This window comes from Grammomys surdaster, unplaced genomic scaffold, assembly GCF_004785775.1.
Source record: "Grammomys surdaster isolate TR1022 unplaced genomic scaffold, NIH_TR_1.0 164, whole genome shotgun sequence".
In the NCBI taxonomy this organism is placed as follows: domain Eukaryota; kingdom Metazoa; phylum Chordata; class Mammalia; order Rodentia; family Muridae; genus Grammomys; species Grammomys surdaster.
The window spans coordinates 2,775,295-2,793,496 of NW_021604612.1; the positions used below are offsets into that span (position 1 = coordinate 2,775,295).

At 46.1% G+C, this 18,202-nt stretch overlaps 1 long non-coding RNA gene across 2 annotated transcripts; it reads right to left on the reverse strand.

Annotated features, from left to right (window-relative positions):
- Positions 1-231: 231 nt before the first annotated feature.
- On the reverse strand, positions 232-5,455 carry LOC114619624. 2 transcript variants are annotated; one of them, XR_003711196.1, is made up of 2 exons: positions 5,408-5,455; positions 232-1,344 (listed from the first exon to the last, which is right to left on the reverse strand). It is a non-coding gene; the product is annotated as an uncharacterized LOC114619624 (long non-coding RNA). The 2 variants fall into 2 exon arrangements; XR_003711195.1 differs by lacking the exon at positions 5,408-5,455 and adding an exon at positions 4,715-4,802.
- Between the last annotated feature and the right edge of the window lie 12,747 nt (positions 5,456-18,202).

Sequence of the window (18,202 nt, forward strand, 5' to 3'; positions counted from 1 at the left end):
TGTCAGTGCACCACATGAATTCGTGGTACCCACCAGAGGGCAGAAGCGGGTATCAGATCCTCTGGAACTGGAGCCATTGTTAGCTGTGAACCAACTAACAATGTAGGTGCTGGCAACCAAACCTGGGTTCTCTACCAAAGCACCACGGCTCTAACCACTGAGACATCTCTAGCCCGACCCCTGCTTTGCAAACACTTGTCAACATAATGAGGCACAGAACAGCAGACAGGGTTTCTCTTCAATGTAACTGACATTTAATGGCTCAGGGTTACAGGGTTCCAGATGTGACCCCACAGTTGGGCGCCGTTCACATCAGTGCAGGCTGTTAAGTTAAAACACAAAAGGCCAGTGCTGTGTTTGAGGGCAATACATGATTAAGCATAACAACTTATAGCAAAATTAAAATAAATAATAACCTCTATAACAACAGAAAGTACCAACGGGGGAATCTAGTTCAGTAGCAGCACTTGGAAAGCAGACAGTCTTGTAAACAGCAGTTTGCACGGGGGACACATGGCTGAACCCTCTACACCTGGGGAGAGAGGGAGACCAAGTCTCAGGTTGCCACCCGTCAGGATATCTGTATGTCTGAGCCACCCAGAACCTTCCAGACCAAGGAGGGATAGGAGCACACGATCACAGACCTAGGATGCAACTCTGGCTCAGCACCCACGCAGCAAGGAATGATGGCTAAGTTCCCTAAATTAACAGTGCTTCACAACCAGGGTATTCGAGGGCAGCTCAGTAGAGTGAGATGTGGTGTGTGTGTATATTTACTTATTCCTGTGCGGAGGTCAGAGAACCACCCATGGGGCAGTTCTCTCCATCAGGTGAGTTCCAGGAATCATAATCGGCCTTGGTGGCAAGTGCCTTCATCTGCTGAGTCATCCCGCGTGTGATGACCACACTGTTAGAGAAAGACGGAAAGCGGGGGAGGTCTACATGTTAAGTCTTCCTCTTACTACTTCAAGCATTAGGGATTAGTCCTGGGACTGGTTCTTCTGAACACTCTGCAATGGTCTTTACAAGGACCCTGGGAGCTTCAGGCTTTACTTTTAACCAGCACAGCCAAACAAACAAAAAGAAAAGATGCTGAATCAGTAGCCAATACGGAGGTGAGGGAAACAATTACTGCCAGATGCTTCCCTGACCCTGTAGCATTTTACCGCCTGCCTAGAAGTTCTGATTCTTCCGTATCCAGTGGCCCATGCGTAACTTCTGTCTCGGAAACTTGGAGCAGGACTTCCTTGTGTGACCGTCACCGTCGACGGATGGGCTTGTAGACACAAAATGCCATAAGGATGACGGTCACCAGCAGGATGCTAAAGATGGTTCCCATCAACACTGCAAAGGGAAAACAGGTTACCTTGTGGAGGCTTCAGGTTCCATGTTTATCCATTAAGAGAGAGCGTTTTCCCAACTGCTGTAAGTGCATCAAGGGCACTAACTACATGGGGGCGGGGGCAGGAAGGAGCACTCAAGTCACCCCACAGACAACAGCCTGCGCCCCTGGGAAGATCTGCAGCATGATGGGAGGCAGTGAGCAGCTGCAGACAGGAGGGAAGGAGGCACCTGAGGTAACGTGTACACACCGAGCTCCTTCAGAGAGACAACTCAGGAGGCCAGGGCAGTCCCAAGGCTCAGCAAAGGGACAGCCTTGAGGCCAGAACAAGCCCAGCATATGCAGCAAGCAGATGAGCATTGCGGGAAGCCAATGCATGCAGGGCCTTTCAGACAACAGAGGAACATGGGCTTGCTCACTGAATTATTTTTGTATGTTGTATACGTATGTACAATGGTGCAGGCATGTGTGCACAAGTGTGTTCAGGGCCAACACAAGACGTCAGATCTCTGTCACCACTGCTTCATGACTTGATGCCTTCAGAGAGGGTCTCCCATGGGACCTGAAGCTTGCTGTTTTCGTCTGGGCTGGCTGAGCAGCCTGCAAGTTCTTTGTCATGTGTAACTTTGCATGTGGGTGTCGGGGACTCAAACTTAGGTCCTCGGGCTTGCAGGCTGAGCACTCTTACTGAGGTATCTTCTAGGCCCAATCCCCACTATATATCAAGAAAGGCCTTTGGACAGGCAAAACACACCAGATCTGATTAGTTGGGGGAAAAAGATCCTCTAGCTTCTGTTCTGAGAACATCGCATTGTGGAAGACGACAGAACCAGGGGGCCCAACTTCATCTCTAAAACCTGAAGATTTGATAAATAAGCCAGTTCAGGTGCTGGGTGAATCCTCACCAAAACAGCAACACCTTTACAAACCTGCTTTTTTTAAAAAATGAACAAAAATCTTTTTTAAAACGTATTTTTGCCGGGCGCATGGCTTTAATCCCAGCACTTGGGAGGCAGAGGCAGGCGGATTTCTGAGTTTGAGGCCAGCCTGGTCTACAGAGTGAGTTCCAGGACAGCAAGGACTATACAGAGAAACCCTGTCTCGAAAAAAACAAAGAATAAAAAAGTATTTTTGTCTGGGTCTGTGTATGCACAAGGGTCAGACTGATTAAACTCAGGTCACTGGGCTTAGCAGCAAGTGCCTTTACCCGCTGTGCCATCTCTGGCTCAACTTACTGTGTGTGTGTGTGTGTGTGTGTGTGTTTTGCCCGCATTCACGTCTTTGTAACACAAGGGTACCTGGTTCCAGCAGATGCCTCAAGACGGGGTCAGATTCCCTAGGACTACAGTTTCAGAAGGTTTAAGCTGGCACGTGGGTGCCAGAAATCAAAGCCAGGTCCTCTACAAAGAGGGGCTGGTGCTCTTAACTGTTGAGCCGTCTCTCCATCCCCCATTGTGTTTCTGAGAGTAGAATTCCCATCTAAAATAGTCAAGGTGCTAACGGGAGGAGTGAGGCTGACAGGTGACCACTGAGCCCGGTGGCCCGGGCCTTAAGGACCCAATGACGCAAATAACCAGTCACTCGCCCTACTCGGCAGCAGCAGTCTTCCGAGACACTCAAAACACTGTGACCTTCAAATAAGCAAATTTATAAACGCTTAGTTCCGACTACGTGGGCCCATGCCAGGTTCCAACTGGGTCTGACTGTGATTATTCTGATAGAGTTCTCTTTCCTCTGAAAAACCAAGACCCAATTACTTTCCAGGAAGTCATTTCAGAGCCTCTGTGCCTGCCCCACCCCTACCCCATCACATCCTCTTAGCCTGGTCTTTAAACACCAAGGTTCATCTTTTCTTGGTGAGGGTGAGAAAGGACAGAAAAACATGACAGTACATGCCACAACTCCAAAAGGCCAGATGTCATTCTAAGACCTTTCTGGATGCTGGGAACCAGGCCCAGACCCGCTGCAAGTGCAGCCGGGACTACCTGCTGGGTTTGTTTATTTTGGGGGGTTTCTCTGTGTTTCCCTGGCTGTTCTGGACCAGGCTGGCCTGAACTCACAGAGCTCCACCTGCCTCTGCCTACCGAATGCTGGGATCAAAGGCGCATGCCACCACCTTCCGGCTCCCACTTGTTTTAAAAAGCAGAATTCCCTTTCAGTCTTAGGATCTGTCTTGAAAGTTTTACATCTTTAGAGCCTCTTCCAAAGTGTAAGGGGATGGTTTAAACGGAGTGAGAGAGTTTTAAGTCCAGCTGCAGTCATGAATTTAGGAAACTGGAAATTCAAGGCTTTTTTCAACTTGACCAGGCACTCAGTTGGCCTGGGCTAGTTGGAGATGGGGCATTTGCATCAATAAGCTGGGACAAGTGGAAACCCAGTTAAAAGGATTCCTTTAAACTTAACTATGGATTACCTTCAAACACCTCACCTCTCCTCAAAACAAGTCAGCCCTCTGGGAGGCAGGCGTGTCTGCATCCAGAGGGTAAAAGAGACTCCGCCCCCTGCCTCCCCTTCCCAAGAAAAAAATCACTTGATCCAAGATGTCGGTGGTATGAAGGGTGATGAACCCACCTCTAAAGGGAAATCCGTGAGAACCACCCAGTGGAATGCTGGATAGGTACCAAGTTAGTGATCAAAACACGGAAAGGAACCAAGCAGACTGAAAGACAATCCAGAAATGATAGCTGGATTGTCTTACATCATGGGTACAGGGGCTGAGGAAGGACAGACAGTTTCACTCGGAAATCTGCCCAGCTAAGCTGATTTCACCGCCATGCACTCGTTTGTGTGTGTACGTGTGTGTGTGTGTGTGTGTGTAACAGATAACCCTACCTAAAGTTCTTTCAAGCCTCCATAAACCCCGATTCAAGTACTGATATTCACCACTTGGACCCGAGTATCCCTGAGTGACACAACTTTACCTCTGGCCTTCATTTTCCTTTTTCTCTAGAACAGCGTTGAGAGCCCTGCTCTCCTCGTTTAGCGCTCAGCGAGGCCCGAAAGAATACATGCAAATAGCGATGAGCACAACACCCCGGTATGTAGGAAATGCTAAAACTTGTCAGTTACAAACGCCATCACTGAGAACTGGACCGTTTAAAAGGACTAGAGATGCAGGATGAGCACGGCTGCCTAGCCTGAATCCACAGAGCCAGAAGACAGGGGCGCACAAACCCTTCCAGTTCCAGCAGGTGCCGCCAACACACAGGGTGCGAGCGCTGGCTCCCAAGCCTGGGGCTGACAGCAGGAGAAGCAGCTTCGGGAGGACCAGCCGCCCGGGGCCGGTCCCGATCCCCGCCCGCGCCCCGCACAAGCTCCCCGCGCCGGGATCTGCCTCCAAACGCGCACCCCGCGCCGCCCCGCGCCGCTCACCCAGGTTCTGCCCCCGCAGCACCGCGTAGGGCCGGCTCTGCTCCGGCGGCACCCCGGGGCTCGGGGCCTCGGCCCGCCCCGGCAGGAGGCTGCAGAGCGCGGCGCACAGCCGCAACAACCCCGCGCGCGGCATCTCTGGAACCTGCGCCCCGCGGAGCGCGCGGACGCCGCTTCCGCCGCAAGCTCCGCCCCTAGGCGCTGTCTTTCCGCGGCCAGCCCACTCCGCACGCGTGGTTGCCATGGAATCGGGACGGGAGCGAGGGGAGGGGCGGTGGGCGGGACAAGGTTCCGCCAATCCGGAGTGGTCCCCGCTTAATACTCCACCCCGACCAACTTCCGGGGGGCGGGGGGAAATCACCGTTCCGCGCAGATGGTTCCACGGTTACAGCGAGCGCTCTCATCATCCTTGCCTATGGAAGGCTTTGCTTTACACACCCATACATTTTCGTATTAAGTCGTCACCACAGTCCGAAGAAACCGACACCGTAATTCCGATTTTTTTAAAAATTTACGCTTTGCGTGTTTATTTTGGTTTCTTTCGAGACAGGGTTTCTCTGTGTACCCTGCCTCTTGGAACTCACTCTGTAGACCAGGCTGACCCTGGACTCAGAGATCCGCCCGCCTCTGCCTCTCAAGTGCTGGGATTTACGTCTATGGGCATTTTTCGAGTATGTATGTCTGTATATCACATACCTGCAGTGCTCGTAGAGGCCGGGAGAGCGCGTGGGATCGTTGGGAACTATGGTTTACAGATGGTTGTCGGGCGCTGCGTGGGTTCTGGGAATGAATCTGCGTCCTCTGGAAGAGCAGTCAGTGCTGAGCCACCCCTCCAGCACCGTGTGTGTGTGTGTGTGTGTGTGTGTGTGTGTGTGTGTGTGTCAGAGAGACAGAGATACAGAACTATATGGGTGCAGCGCATGTGGGAGCCACTAGAGGGTGATGTATATCCTGCAACAGCCGGAGTTACACGTGGTTGTCATGTATCTTCTGAAATCTCCTTTTCTAGCCCTCAAACTGTTTTTTGTTTTGTTTTGTTGTGTTTGTTTGTTTGTTTGTTTGTTTCGAGACAGGGTTTCTCTGTGTAACCCTGGCTGTCCTGGAACTCACTCTGTAGACCAGGCAAGCTGGGCTCGAACTCAGAAATCCGCCTGCCTCTGCCTCCCAAGTGCTGGGATTAAAGGTGTGCGCCACCACCGCCCGGCTTCAAACTGTTTTTTAATCCTAAAATTTTTTGAAGCATATTGCGAATGTCTCCTGGAATAGCACACTAGTCTATTTGACATTCAAACCTATGGTGGTGGTGGACGTGGGTTGTGTTCCTTTTCTTTGAGTTACGGTTGGTGACCAGATGGAAAGCAGGCCTGTCTTCCTACCGTGATGCTCTGGTGTCCTTGCTCCGGGGGCATGCACACCATCCAGTGGCCAATAAGCATCTTCCATCCCTTTGGCTGCAAGGACTAGTTCATGACCCAGTGAGTGGGCTCAGTTAGACCAATGAGTTATATAGGCAATCTCCTTCCGTGAAGATTGTTATTACTCTCATTAATTTGTTATCGTTAATGAGATGGGGGTCTCTTTAAACAGCCCTGTCCGGGAACTTACTCTGTAGACCAGGCTGGCCTCAAATTCATACAGATCCGCCTGCCTCTGCCTCCCGAGTGCTGGGATTAAAGGCGTGCACCAACATGCCTAGCCTATACCATCATTTTTAAGGTTTAGTTTATTTTATGTAGGTGAACGTTTTGCTTGCATGTGTGTGTGTGTACACTGCTCGGGTGCCTGGAGCTGGGGAAGGCTAGAAGAAGGTGTGTGTTCCTCTGGAGCTGGAGTTACAGATAATTGTGAGCCTCCGTGTAAGTGCTGGGAAGTGAACCCAGGTCCTCTGGAAGAGCAGTAAACGCTTTTAACCACTGACCCCCTCTTAGCCCCTTTTATACAATCTTAAGATCTTATTAGTGGCTGATCTCACTTTTGCTATGATGGTGAAAAATCCACAATGTAAAATTAATCATTTAGCTACCTTTGAATACAATTCAGCTGTATTAGGCATGTTAACACACATGGACCATTTCCAGAACTCTCTCATCTCAAACAGAAACTCTGTTTAGATGGTAACTCAGCTATCTCCACCAACCCCACCCCCCACACGTCTCCGTTCCCTAATGACCCGTTTTACTTTTGGCTCCTGCATAGCTAGCTATTCCATATCAATAGTTCTCTATCATATAAGTGGAACGTACATTTGTCTATTTGTTACCGTTAAATAACTATTTTTGTGGTTTGTAGCAATCTTTTAAAACTATCAGAACACATACACACGAATCCAGTCACAAAACAATTGTTTCCTGTGGCTAATTGTCTTTACATTGATCACCAGTGAATCACAAAGCAACGCCCTGCACCTCCTAAGCTCTCAGTACTGCATAAACGATAAACCCATTCACCAGGTTGAAGGTCGTACACATTAGCCCGACATGAACGTTAGTTATTTCCTTGGCAAGCGCCCAAAGCAAATGACTCCCACATCCGGGACTCCTAGGGGCTGCAGGAGGCCGTGAAATCCCTTAGAACTCCTACGGATTGCTGGGTGGCCGACTCCACCTCCCTGCAGCGAGGGCACAGGACTGGACACTTCCCAGGCAGGCAGGCTTTCACTGTGCAGAGCTCACCAGGCTAAGCCTGGGAGGAGACTCACCTCGTGAAAACGCTCAGCCCCGCCCCCGTACCCTGCCTGGCCAACCACGTCCAGAGGTTGGGAGGCCACGCCCACCGGTGGGTGGTTCCAGCAGCCCTATCTTAGCTCTGTTCTCTAGCGCCCCTACTGGCCACTGCGGCGCTGCCATCGCTCACAGCGACTGGTCCCTGAGCAGCTTCGTGGCTCTCATTTGAATACCTGAACTTCCAGAATATCTGAGGGGGGCCTGAAATCCCATTCCGAGTTCCCCACAGTCCCCACACATTTCCTAAACGAAGCCGTGTTCCCTTCGTGTCGAACACCGCTAAGTCGTCTGGTTTCTTTATTTCCCTGGGCTGGGCTGGGGCCGAGGCGAAATCAAAATGAAAACGTACCTTGAGATGAATATTGAACGAAATACCTTGAGATGGATTAAAAAAAAAAACCAAGAATACCGCACATCGAGCTCTGTAACGCAGTGAAAGCAGTTCTAAGAGGGAAACTGGCGGCAATAAATTCGTTAAGGAGAAAAACAGACCTTAAACAGGCATTGTAATAGACCCCAAGGTACTAGAGAAAAACCGTTCCTCCATATCTTTACTGCCTTTGGGAAGCTGCATAGACCCCACCCCCATGTGCAGTTGTTCCCGGGTTATTAATTGCTCAATCTTATGCCAGGAAGATTAAAGGTTTTTAACCTTTCTTAATTGTCAAGGTTTGACACACATCCTTAACCTAGTCGGATTTTTTTTTTTTAATCTATAACAGATAAGAGGTTACGCTCAAAATGGAGATATTTCTCAGGTGGCCTCACCTTGGTAAAATCCTTCATCCTGACAGTGCTTTTTTTTTTTCTTTACAAAGATTGTCACTTTGCTTTAGATCTGACCTAACACTGACAGCGCGGGATCATTTAATTTTGAGATTTTATTTCTACTTTAGGTATAGTTTTGCTTGAATATGTGTCTGTGCGGTACATTTGTGAAGTGCCCGAGCGTCCCATGGTTGTGAGCCCCCGTGTGGATATTGGGAATGAAACCCAGGTGCTTTGGAATAGCCAGTTCTCTTAAGGGAGCCATCTGTGGTGGTTTGAATGAAGGCCCCATAAGCTCCTGTTTGAATACTTGGTCCCTAGTTGGTGGTTGGGTGTGGCCTTGTTAGAGTGGGTGTGTCACTGGGGTGGGCTTTGAGGTTTCAAAAGCCTGTGCCAGGCCCACTTAAGGTTTCCTCTCTCTCTCTCTCTCTCTCTCTCTCTCTCTCTCTCTCTCTCTCTCTCCTGACTCTGGATCTGGAGGTAAGCTCTCTGACTCTTCTCCAGTGCCAGCACGCTCCCCACCATGAAGGTCATGGACTGACCCTCTGAAACTGTAAACAAGCCGCCCCCACCACCCCCAATCAAATGCTTTGCTTTTTAAAGTTGCTTTAGTCGTGGTGTCTCTTCAGAGCAATAGAACACTAAGATCTGCAGCCCACGAGGTTTTGTTTGGAAGGGCCCCAGGCTGGAGAGCAGGGTTCTTGTGGTTTCCTCTCTTGAATCCTCCTGGAGTTCCTCCGTCCGTCCATCGCTGATCTATCTGCTGGGATCCTCACCACTTAATAGGTTTTCATATTAAACAATTTGGATATAATCCTGCTTCTCCTCTTTCAACTTATTAAATGGCTCTCTTAATTTTGCTTCTTTCATCAAAAAAAAAAATACAGTTTAAGTCTTCTTCATCCTGGTGCCCCACGGGGTTAGCTCACTCAGAGAACCTAGGCTCTAGCAGAAGGATTAACCAGGCGCCAAGTGTCTGTGGGAAGGAGGAGGAGCTCCTGTGAGCTCCCGAGCTCCCGTGCTGAATTTCCAGCACACCTTTCTTTCTGCACCGTTCAGAAGAGTGGGTGCGTCCCTAATACTACCTGAAATGGCTTATATGCTATCTTCGTAAACCAGAGTACTGACGTGCAGCCCAGGCTAGTCTCAATTTTCCTGTCTCAGCCTTCTCAATACTAGGATTACAGGTGTGTACCACTAAGCGCTCTCTCTCTCTCTCTCTCTCTCTCTCTCTCACACACACTCACACACTCACACACTCACACACTCACACACTCACACAATTTAATCAGAAACAAATTTACATTTTTTATCTAAAAATGCTTAGAGTTAGAAACAGTGCTGGCATGTTTTATATTTCAAAATGGGATTAAAAAACAAAACAAAACCCTATTCTTAGTTTCAATATATTATACCTTTTTAACTTTTTTTCCTAATTAAGAATAATATTAAGCCGGGCGGTGGTGGCTCACGCCTTTAATCCCAGCACTTGGGAGGCAGAGGCAGGTGGATTTCTGAGTTCGAGGCCAGCCTGGTCTACAGAGTGAGTTCCAGGACAGCCCGGGCTACACAGAGAAACCCTGTCTCGAAAAACCAAAAAAAAAAAAAGAATATTTAGAGTTAGGCCTGGTGACACAGTTCCCCAGGTGGCCGGCACAGGGGGCTCTCAAGTTCAAGGGGTGTCTACAGAGTTCAAAGTGATCCCCGGAACTTAGTGAGACGCTGCTCAAATATATATTTTCAAAGGGAGAACATAGCAGGAGCAGGGGATATACCATAGTGGTATAGTTTTTCCCCCCCAACACATATGAGGACCTACGTTCAATCTCCAGCACGAAAACAAATATCAAAACAATATAAACAAAACCCACCGAGGGCATGACATTTTTAGCTTACCTCCGAATAAACACAGAAGAATGATAAGTCCAGAATTTAAGTTTGAAACATGTATTCCTACACAACGCACTAGGACGCACGAAACACATGCTCTGCAGAGCACCACGCAGGTACAGCTGCTCACTCCGATAGTCCATCATGGCTGGTCATTGCAACATGACCGCTCCAAATGTCACCGAGCAGAGCAGGCCACAGCTGGAGGCAGCAGGAGCATCCTCAGGTTAACACCCAGCGTTTTCTGAGATGACAAACTTGCACAGCTGCTTCGGAGGTAGGCTCACACTGTTTTGGGGGTGCAGCCTCCTCAAACGAACTAGAAAAATTCATTTTCCTTCAGTGTCTCTACATCCAATGCATTTCTGAACTGATTTATTTTTTGATCACTTGTTTTTTATTCTCTTAAATTTGTTTTTATTTTCCTAACGTTTCTTTTTATCTGCATTGGTGTTTTACCTACATGTCTATGAAGGTGTCAGATTCACTGGAACTGTTGTGAGCTGTAATGTGGGTGCTGGGAATTGAACCTGGGTCCTCTGGAAGAGCAGCCAGTGTTCTGTTAACCACAGAGTCAAGTTTTCAGCCCCTAAACCATACTTTTCTTAAGGTCTTGAAAGATAATATGTGTGTGTGTGTGTGTGTGTGTGTGTGTGTGTGTGTGAATGTTGTCTTTCACTGGGTAGATAGTCTTGAATAATCCATTCAAGGAAGATCACTTAGTCCAACAATAAAATCCTATGTCCTGCCTACACATACTCAGCCTGTATTTCTGGGTCAGACCATGGCATTGACCAGATGGGAGCCCTGAGTGATGCTCTGAGGATGACTCCAGTCACTCCAGAGCTACTGGTGACCCATCTTGACTTCAGATGGCCAGCAAAAGAAAGGAACTACACTTTTTTTCCTTTTAAAGATTTTATGTGAGTACACTGTTGCTGTCTTCAGACACACCAGAAGAGGGCATCAGATCCCATTACAGATGGATGTGAGCCACCATGTGGTTGCCGGGAATTGAACTCAGGACCTCTGGAAGAGCAGTCAGTGCTCTTAACCACTGAGCCATCTCTCCAGCCCCCACAACCATATAATTCTTAATGTCATGTTTTGTATACAGCAGCAGTACACAACCTATGGGTTGCATTCCCTTTTGGGGTCCAACCAATTCTTTCACAAGGGGTCACTTGAGACCAACGTGCACTAGTTTTACATTACAAAACTAACATTAGTAACATTAGTAACATTAACAGTAGCAAATTTACAGTTGCAAAGTAGCAACAAAAAGATTTTATGCTTGTGGTGAGTAACGGATCCCTGCTGTTAGGGACAGCTACAAAGACAGACTAGGGACAGTCACCTCAAGACTGTCATTTCTTATGATGGAAAAGGAAGAACCTGCATGGTATTCAAGGTGTGTCCTGTATGGGGTCACAAGGGTGTGGCTCTCATCTGGTCCCTCATCCTGCTGTGCCTGTCCCGCAGAATCTAAGGTAGAGTTTGAGGCCGTGCAATGAGTTTTGGTGAGAGATGAGTTTTGGTGAGGGATGATGGGAGGTGCATCAGCCTGTTCTCAGCTAAGACTTTGTCCAGATGCTTCTGCAGGGGATTGGCAGCCAGCTGACACAGGTAACGCTTCCTGCTCTGAGCCCTCAAAATTCCAGGCACTCTACTCTCCTGCATCCGTGTATCCTTTCTGGACAGCATTCTGTCTGCAGATGACATTAGGGCTAGCCTGCCACAATTGAAGCAGCTCCACATGGAGGTTTCTGATGCCCATCATCTTTTCCCCGGTCCAATGGGGTACTGCCAGGAGTTGACATGTCTCAATGTCAGAAAGGTCTTAAATTAATACAATTATGTCTAAACTCCATATTCTGTGAGTCTCCGAGGCTTTTGAAGACCATCTATCTATTCATAGCATATCTGAACAAGCAAACATCACCGGTCTCCAGCTACCTATTATCTGTTCAACCCAGGATGAATATTTTTGTGATAGTTCAGACTAGTATCTAACAGAACCATGAATTTAATTGACCATTAAATTTCATTATTTAATCATCCTAAACAGTAATTTTTAAAATGAGTTGCATAGGCATAATACCCGTACAAATGTTGAACATTAGATAGGTTATATTGTAACAAATTAACCTTAAATTTTGTATCAATATACAAAGCTTTATACCAATGAAAAACCTTACATCTGTAACAATTTATAGCATTCTGTACCAATGCAACAAAAATAACCTCATTTGAAAATAGCAATAGCTTTAAGTTTCAGAGTAGACTCAATAATCTATCCTTTTATTTCTATATGATAATTCTATATTCTCCCTTTTATCTTCTCAACCTCCTTCCCTTTATTTAAGAAAGGATAGAGAAAAGGAAAAGATAGAAATCCCTGAGTCTAAGGTCCCTATTTAGTGCCCTCCCTGTCCAAGACCATAAACACTTGTAAATCATCCCTTAAAATGACAACATATGTATAATTCATAAATGACCCAAACCATCCACCCCAAATTATGGGACTGGGATGACAGTCTTCTTTTAATTGCTCCCTGCTGAGTCGGGGCCAGAAATTTTTGGGAGCCCAAAATGAAATTGGGAAAATGTCTAAGTCAACAGAAAGCTGGGTTGCATCATTTTTCTTCTTTCCTGTTAACACAAACCTAGAGCCTCTCTCCCGACATCGCGCGTCCTTTGATCCAGGAGTTTGATATAGAGGGATTCAATCCAGGAGCCCCCTTTCTGTTGAGGCCTGTTCTGTGTTGACTTCTCCCAAAGAGGACATATAATAATCGTAACCATTGAACTTGTAACCACCTTGGCTCTGATAACTTAAAACAAAACAACTTAATTATTATTGTTACTCTTTACTGAGACAGGGTTTCTCTGTGTAGCTAGCCCAGGCTGAAGTGGATTTTCTCTGTAAATTAGGCTGGCCTCGAACTCACAAGGAACCTACCTGTTCCTGCATTTGTCTCCCAAGTATTGAAATCAGAGGCCTGAATTTATTAACTTAGTATATCTGCACCCTTGTTTTTTCTTAATAGCCTTCTCTGTATCTCAACTTCATTCAAATTACCTTCCATTTAGTGTATGAGCATATTCCCAAGTAACCCTGCGTCTGCCCAGAGGTTTTGCTCTGGGTATGTGTCATGCGCTAAGGTGAGCTGTAATCAGTTCTCCCGTGGGAGCCCAAGACTAAGGAGAGCGGTTGCTCAGAGCGGCATGACATCCTGTTTCCGGCTAGCTCTCACTTCTCCCGTGGGAGCCCCACATGCCAAGGAGCCTGCTGGCTGGCTGCTCAGAGTAGAGTGAAACTCTACCCCGAGTTAGCTCTCATGAGCACAGCTTTTCTTTTTCTGTTGGATAAAAGCAAAACAACTCTGCCGAGACCCCAAACCTAGGTCCCCACACTGGCTCGCAAAATATACCTTTCCCAGGGCAAAACGCTTCCTAGCAACAGGAAACCATTATCTTCCTATGTGAAATGATAAACACACCTTATGGGGATAAATATACCCGCTATCCCCCTTTCTCTTTATATAAACTTAAGATTGATGTGTAGTTATTTTTTTTAATTACTAAGGACATTCCCAACTATTATTAAGCAAAAAACCAATATAGTACTTTTAAGGGGCAGAAAAATGTGTCATCTTGAATCCCAGACCGTTGTTTGCAAGTGTCTGTATCTGTCAGCACAGGGTCCCACCCTGACTGTATTGTGCAGACCAGGCTGGTCCACAACTCACGGAGATCTGCCTGCCTCTGTCTCCTGTGTCTGCTGTGTTTTAGCTCAGACACTGCGCTTCGACTAAGCAACTCGGCTGACATCCGTCCCCAGCATCCAAAACTGTGCTTTAGTGGCGACACGGTAGTAGCAACCAGAAGGAGCCCCTGCTACCTAGTATTTAAGCCTGCCGCTGTAGCTCCTGGGCTCTCCCGAACAGTGTGAGGTCAGTTCACTGGGTGTAGCTGTGTCTCATCTCAGGCTATGAAGCCCCGGAGTCACGTGCACCAAACTAGCATTCACTCCAACCCTTTTCCCAAACCCCACTTGGCTTGGAAAAACAACAACAACATTAAGGAACCATTTCCCCTGCCTTCCTAGTCTTGAAGGGATAATGCACATTTTTTTAATCCGGGAATCTGAAATTTTGTTAAATCTCAACTTTGTACATTCTTACCACTTGTCTGGCTCGCCAATATGCTGTAGTAAATATTTAATCTCAATTGGGAGTTTCTAACCCGCCTCGGATCATTTAGTCCCCAGATAAAAGACACAAAACTTTTATAATAAGTCTTAATCTGCACTAGATCTGGGCAGATATCTACCTTCTAAGCTATTAGCATCTACTTCCTACCAATAACCCTGAGAAATGACCTGCCATGTTCCGTCTGGAGTGCTCTTACTCTTGACTGGCCAGCCCTTGTGGCCGATTCTCAGGATCCTTTATACCATGGCATCTTCTCTCTCTGCCCTCTTTTCTCTCCCTCTCATGGGCCTGCCTCAGACCCCAAGCCTGGGAATATAAACTCCGCCTACCTCTCTTCCCCACAGCTATAGGTGGTATATCTTTACTCAGTCAATAGCTTTAAATTAAGGCGCAAAGTTACATAGCATAACTTGGTGTGCGTGAAAACTTCCTCATCCCTGGGGGCAACCAGAACTTGGGGGCCAGTATTTAGCATCGCAATACACAGCAACAGGCCACAGCTCAACACTTACCTCTTGTGATACTCTAGGGTCACGTCCGGGTCCCAGGGTTACCCAAGTGTCCTGCATTTAATGTAAATACGTTTGTTCTATTTTTCATTATTAAATAATGAAAAATAATTTAATATTAATATTAAATTATTATTTAATTTAATATTAAATAATTAATATTATTAATATTAAATTAATATTAATATTAACAGTTAATATTAAATATAGTCACTTACCACCAGCTGCTAGCAACCCCGTCTTGTAGAGTAAACACAGCGTGGGACAACTCTATACAGAGGTAGAACTTCGAGGATCACACTGCTGTCCCCTTTACAAAAACAGGATAAGGAAAGATTCGCCTTCACGGCACCTGCTTATGATAATGTTCAACCTGTATCAAAGGCATCCCTGGAAAGTTCTTCCAAATAGTCCAGCGCCGTGTCAATATTCTGTACACCTGTTGTTAATAATTCATACACAGTTTGCTCATTTTAAAATTTATCATTATATGGATGACATCTTACCGGCTAATTCAGGCACAGATATCTTAGAAGAAATGTTTGATGAAGTAGAGTTTTGCCTTGTTGGGGATTGCAAATTACTCTTCAAAAAAAAAAAAAAAGAGGAAATTCTATCAATTTTCTAGGCTATTAAATAGGTTTACAGAAAATTTGACCACCAAAAGTACAAGTCAGGAAACATCAATTATAAACTCTTAATGACTTTCAAAACTTGCCGGGAGCTATTAACTGGCTATGACCCACAACAGGGTTAACTACACAAGACTAATAATTGATTTCAAACCTTATAAGGTGATAAGGACCCAAACAGTCCAAGAACGGTATCAGCTGAGGCCAAGAGAGAATCTGCTCTGATAGAAATGACAGGATGGGTGTGCGGATTGGTTGGATCCAAAGCCTGATTGGAATTTAGTTATTTTCCTCTCTACTCATTCTCCCATGGGAATTCTTATGCAGAGAAAAGACTATCTTAGAATGGACATTTCTTTTTTTTCTTTTCTTGTTTTTTTTTTTTTTTTTTTTTTTTTTTGGTTTTTTGAGACAGGGTTTCTCTGTGCAGCCCTGGCTGTCCTGGAACTCACTCTGTAGACCAGGCTGGCCTCGAACTCAGAAATCCACCTGCCTCTGCCTCCCAAGTGCTGGGATTAAAGGTATGTGCCACCACTGCCCAGCTAGAATGGACATTTCTTATCACAGAAACAGAGTAAAAAAAAAAAATTAAAGACCTATGGAGAAAAGTTTCCAAACTGACACTGAAAGGAAAAACGAGATTTTGTCAATTAGCTAGAATGGACCCCACTGAGACTGTGGTACTCTTTACTAATGCTGAAATTGCGTCATTATGGGCAGAAAATGAACACTGGCAAAGAGATTGCAGTAATTTTGGGGGAGAAATTAACAACAAATATCTCCTAAGCAAGAGAGTTCCATTTATAAAAAGAACTGTATTCTCCTTCATATGGTCAAAGGGACACCAATTTCTGGAGCCCCTGAATTTTATACTGATCAGCAAATAAATCACGAAAGGCATGTCATAAGGAAAAATAAGTAAAGTAGCTCAAAGCCTTTATAATTTTTTTTTTTTTTTTTTGGTTTTTCGAGACAGGGTTTCTCTGTGTAGCCCTGGCTGTCCTGGAACTCACAGGGTAGTCCAGGCTGGCCTCGAACTCAGAAATCCGCCTGCCTCTGCCTCCCAAGTGCTGGGATTAAAGGCGTGCGCCACCACGGCCCGGCAAAGCCTTTATAATTTAGTTTAAAAAAATCATACCTGTGCTGGGCAGTGGTGGCGCACGCCTTTTAATCCCAGCACTTGGGAGGCCGAGGCAGGTGGATTTCTGAGTTCGAGGTCAGCCTGGTCTACAGAGTGAGTTCCAGGACAACCAGGGCTACACAGAGAAACTCTGTCTCAAAAAACAAAAACAAAACAAAACAAATCATAGTTGTATGTCATTCTTACGGTATTAGATTTTCCTTGACCTCTGAATATAGTTACTGATTCTCAAATTGCAGAAAGAGTCGTTTTGCATATTGAAAGTGCTGAACTTAATCAAGATGATTCAGAATTAACTTTGCTGTTTATTTCACTACAACAAAAAGTAGAAATCATCCATTGTATACAATGTACACATATCAAATCCCATGTAGGTCTGCCAGCCCCTCTAGCACAAGGAATGAAATCAATCAGCTACTAATATGAAATTTCCTAGATGCCTCCGAACTTCACAAGAAACATGTTAACAGCAAAGGCTTGAAGAAAGATTTTTTTTTCCTATCACTTGGCAACAAGCCACTGAAATGTCTTACTTATTCTTCGTATAACCAAACTCCGTTCCCCGCAGGAAGTGACCCAAAAGGCACCCAAAGGAATGACATTTGGCAAATGGATGTGTTTCAGTTTGCAGTTTGGGAAATTAAAATTTGTGTACTGCACCATAGATGCATATTCAACATTTCAATGGACAACTGCTTTAAGTTCTGAAAAGGCTGACTCTATAACTACACATTTATTAGAAATTATGAATACGCTGGGCAGTGGTGGTGCACGCCTTTAATCCCAGGACTTGGGAGGCAGAGGCAGGTGGATTTCTGAGTTCGAGGCCAGCCTGGTCTACAGAGTGAGTTCCAGGACAGCCAGGGCTACACAGAGAAACCCTGTCTCAAAAAAAACCAAAAAAAATAAAAATAAAAAAATAAAACAGTTAAGAGACTTAAAGGTGTTTTAAGTAAATTCAAAAGATCACTACAGTTCCAACTTCTTTTCTAAATTCCGAAGAGTTGGAGTAATTTGGAGCTAAGATAAAATATTTGGACAGGGTGGTGGTGAAGGGGTCAGCTTAGGAATGGAGAGGCTAGTTAACATTCCTGTTCAGATCAGGAACGTCCCCAGAAGAGAGAGACTAAACAACATTCCTCAGACAACAGGGAAGGTCACAGACCTGCAGGTGGGGAAGGCCCAGTGTACATGGACACATCTAACAGGATGGACCCTTGGCCACCTTCAGACAAGGGAAGTCCCTGCTACCTCATTCCCTAAAGACCAATCAGTTTAAAATTCACACTCTTCTGCTAATCATATTGTGCCTAGCAGCTGTTTCCCTACGCTACTCCTGGAAACTGTAAAAATGTCTGCTGAACGAGCTGCACAAGTTCGCCTTTCCTTCTGGATGCAAGATGACCCCAGCATGCTGGAACAATAAAATTCCTCTTGCTTTTGCAGCAAGACCCGGGTGTTCCGCATTGTTCACTCATGGGGGGTCTCCGGTAGACTAAGGCTCACCAGAGTCTTACATTTGGTGAATTGGACAGGAATCTGACCTCCTGTGAGAACATACCCGAGAGTGGTGAGTCAGAGGTCTCCAGCAGGTACCCGCGGTTTATTTGT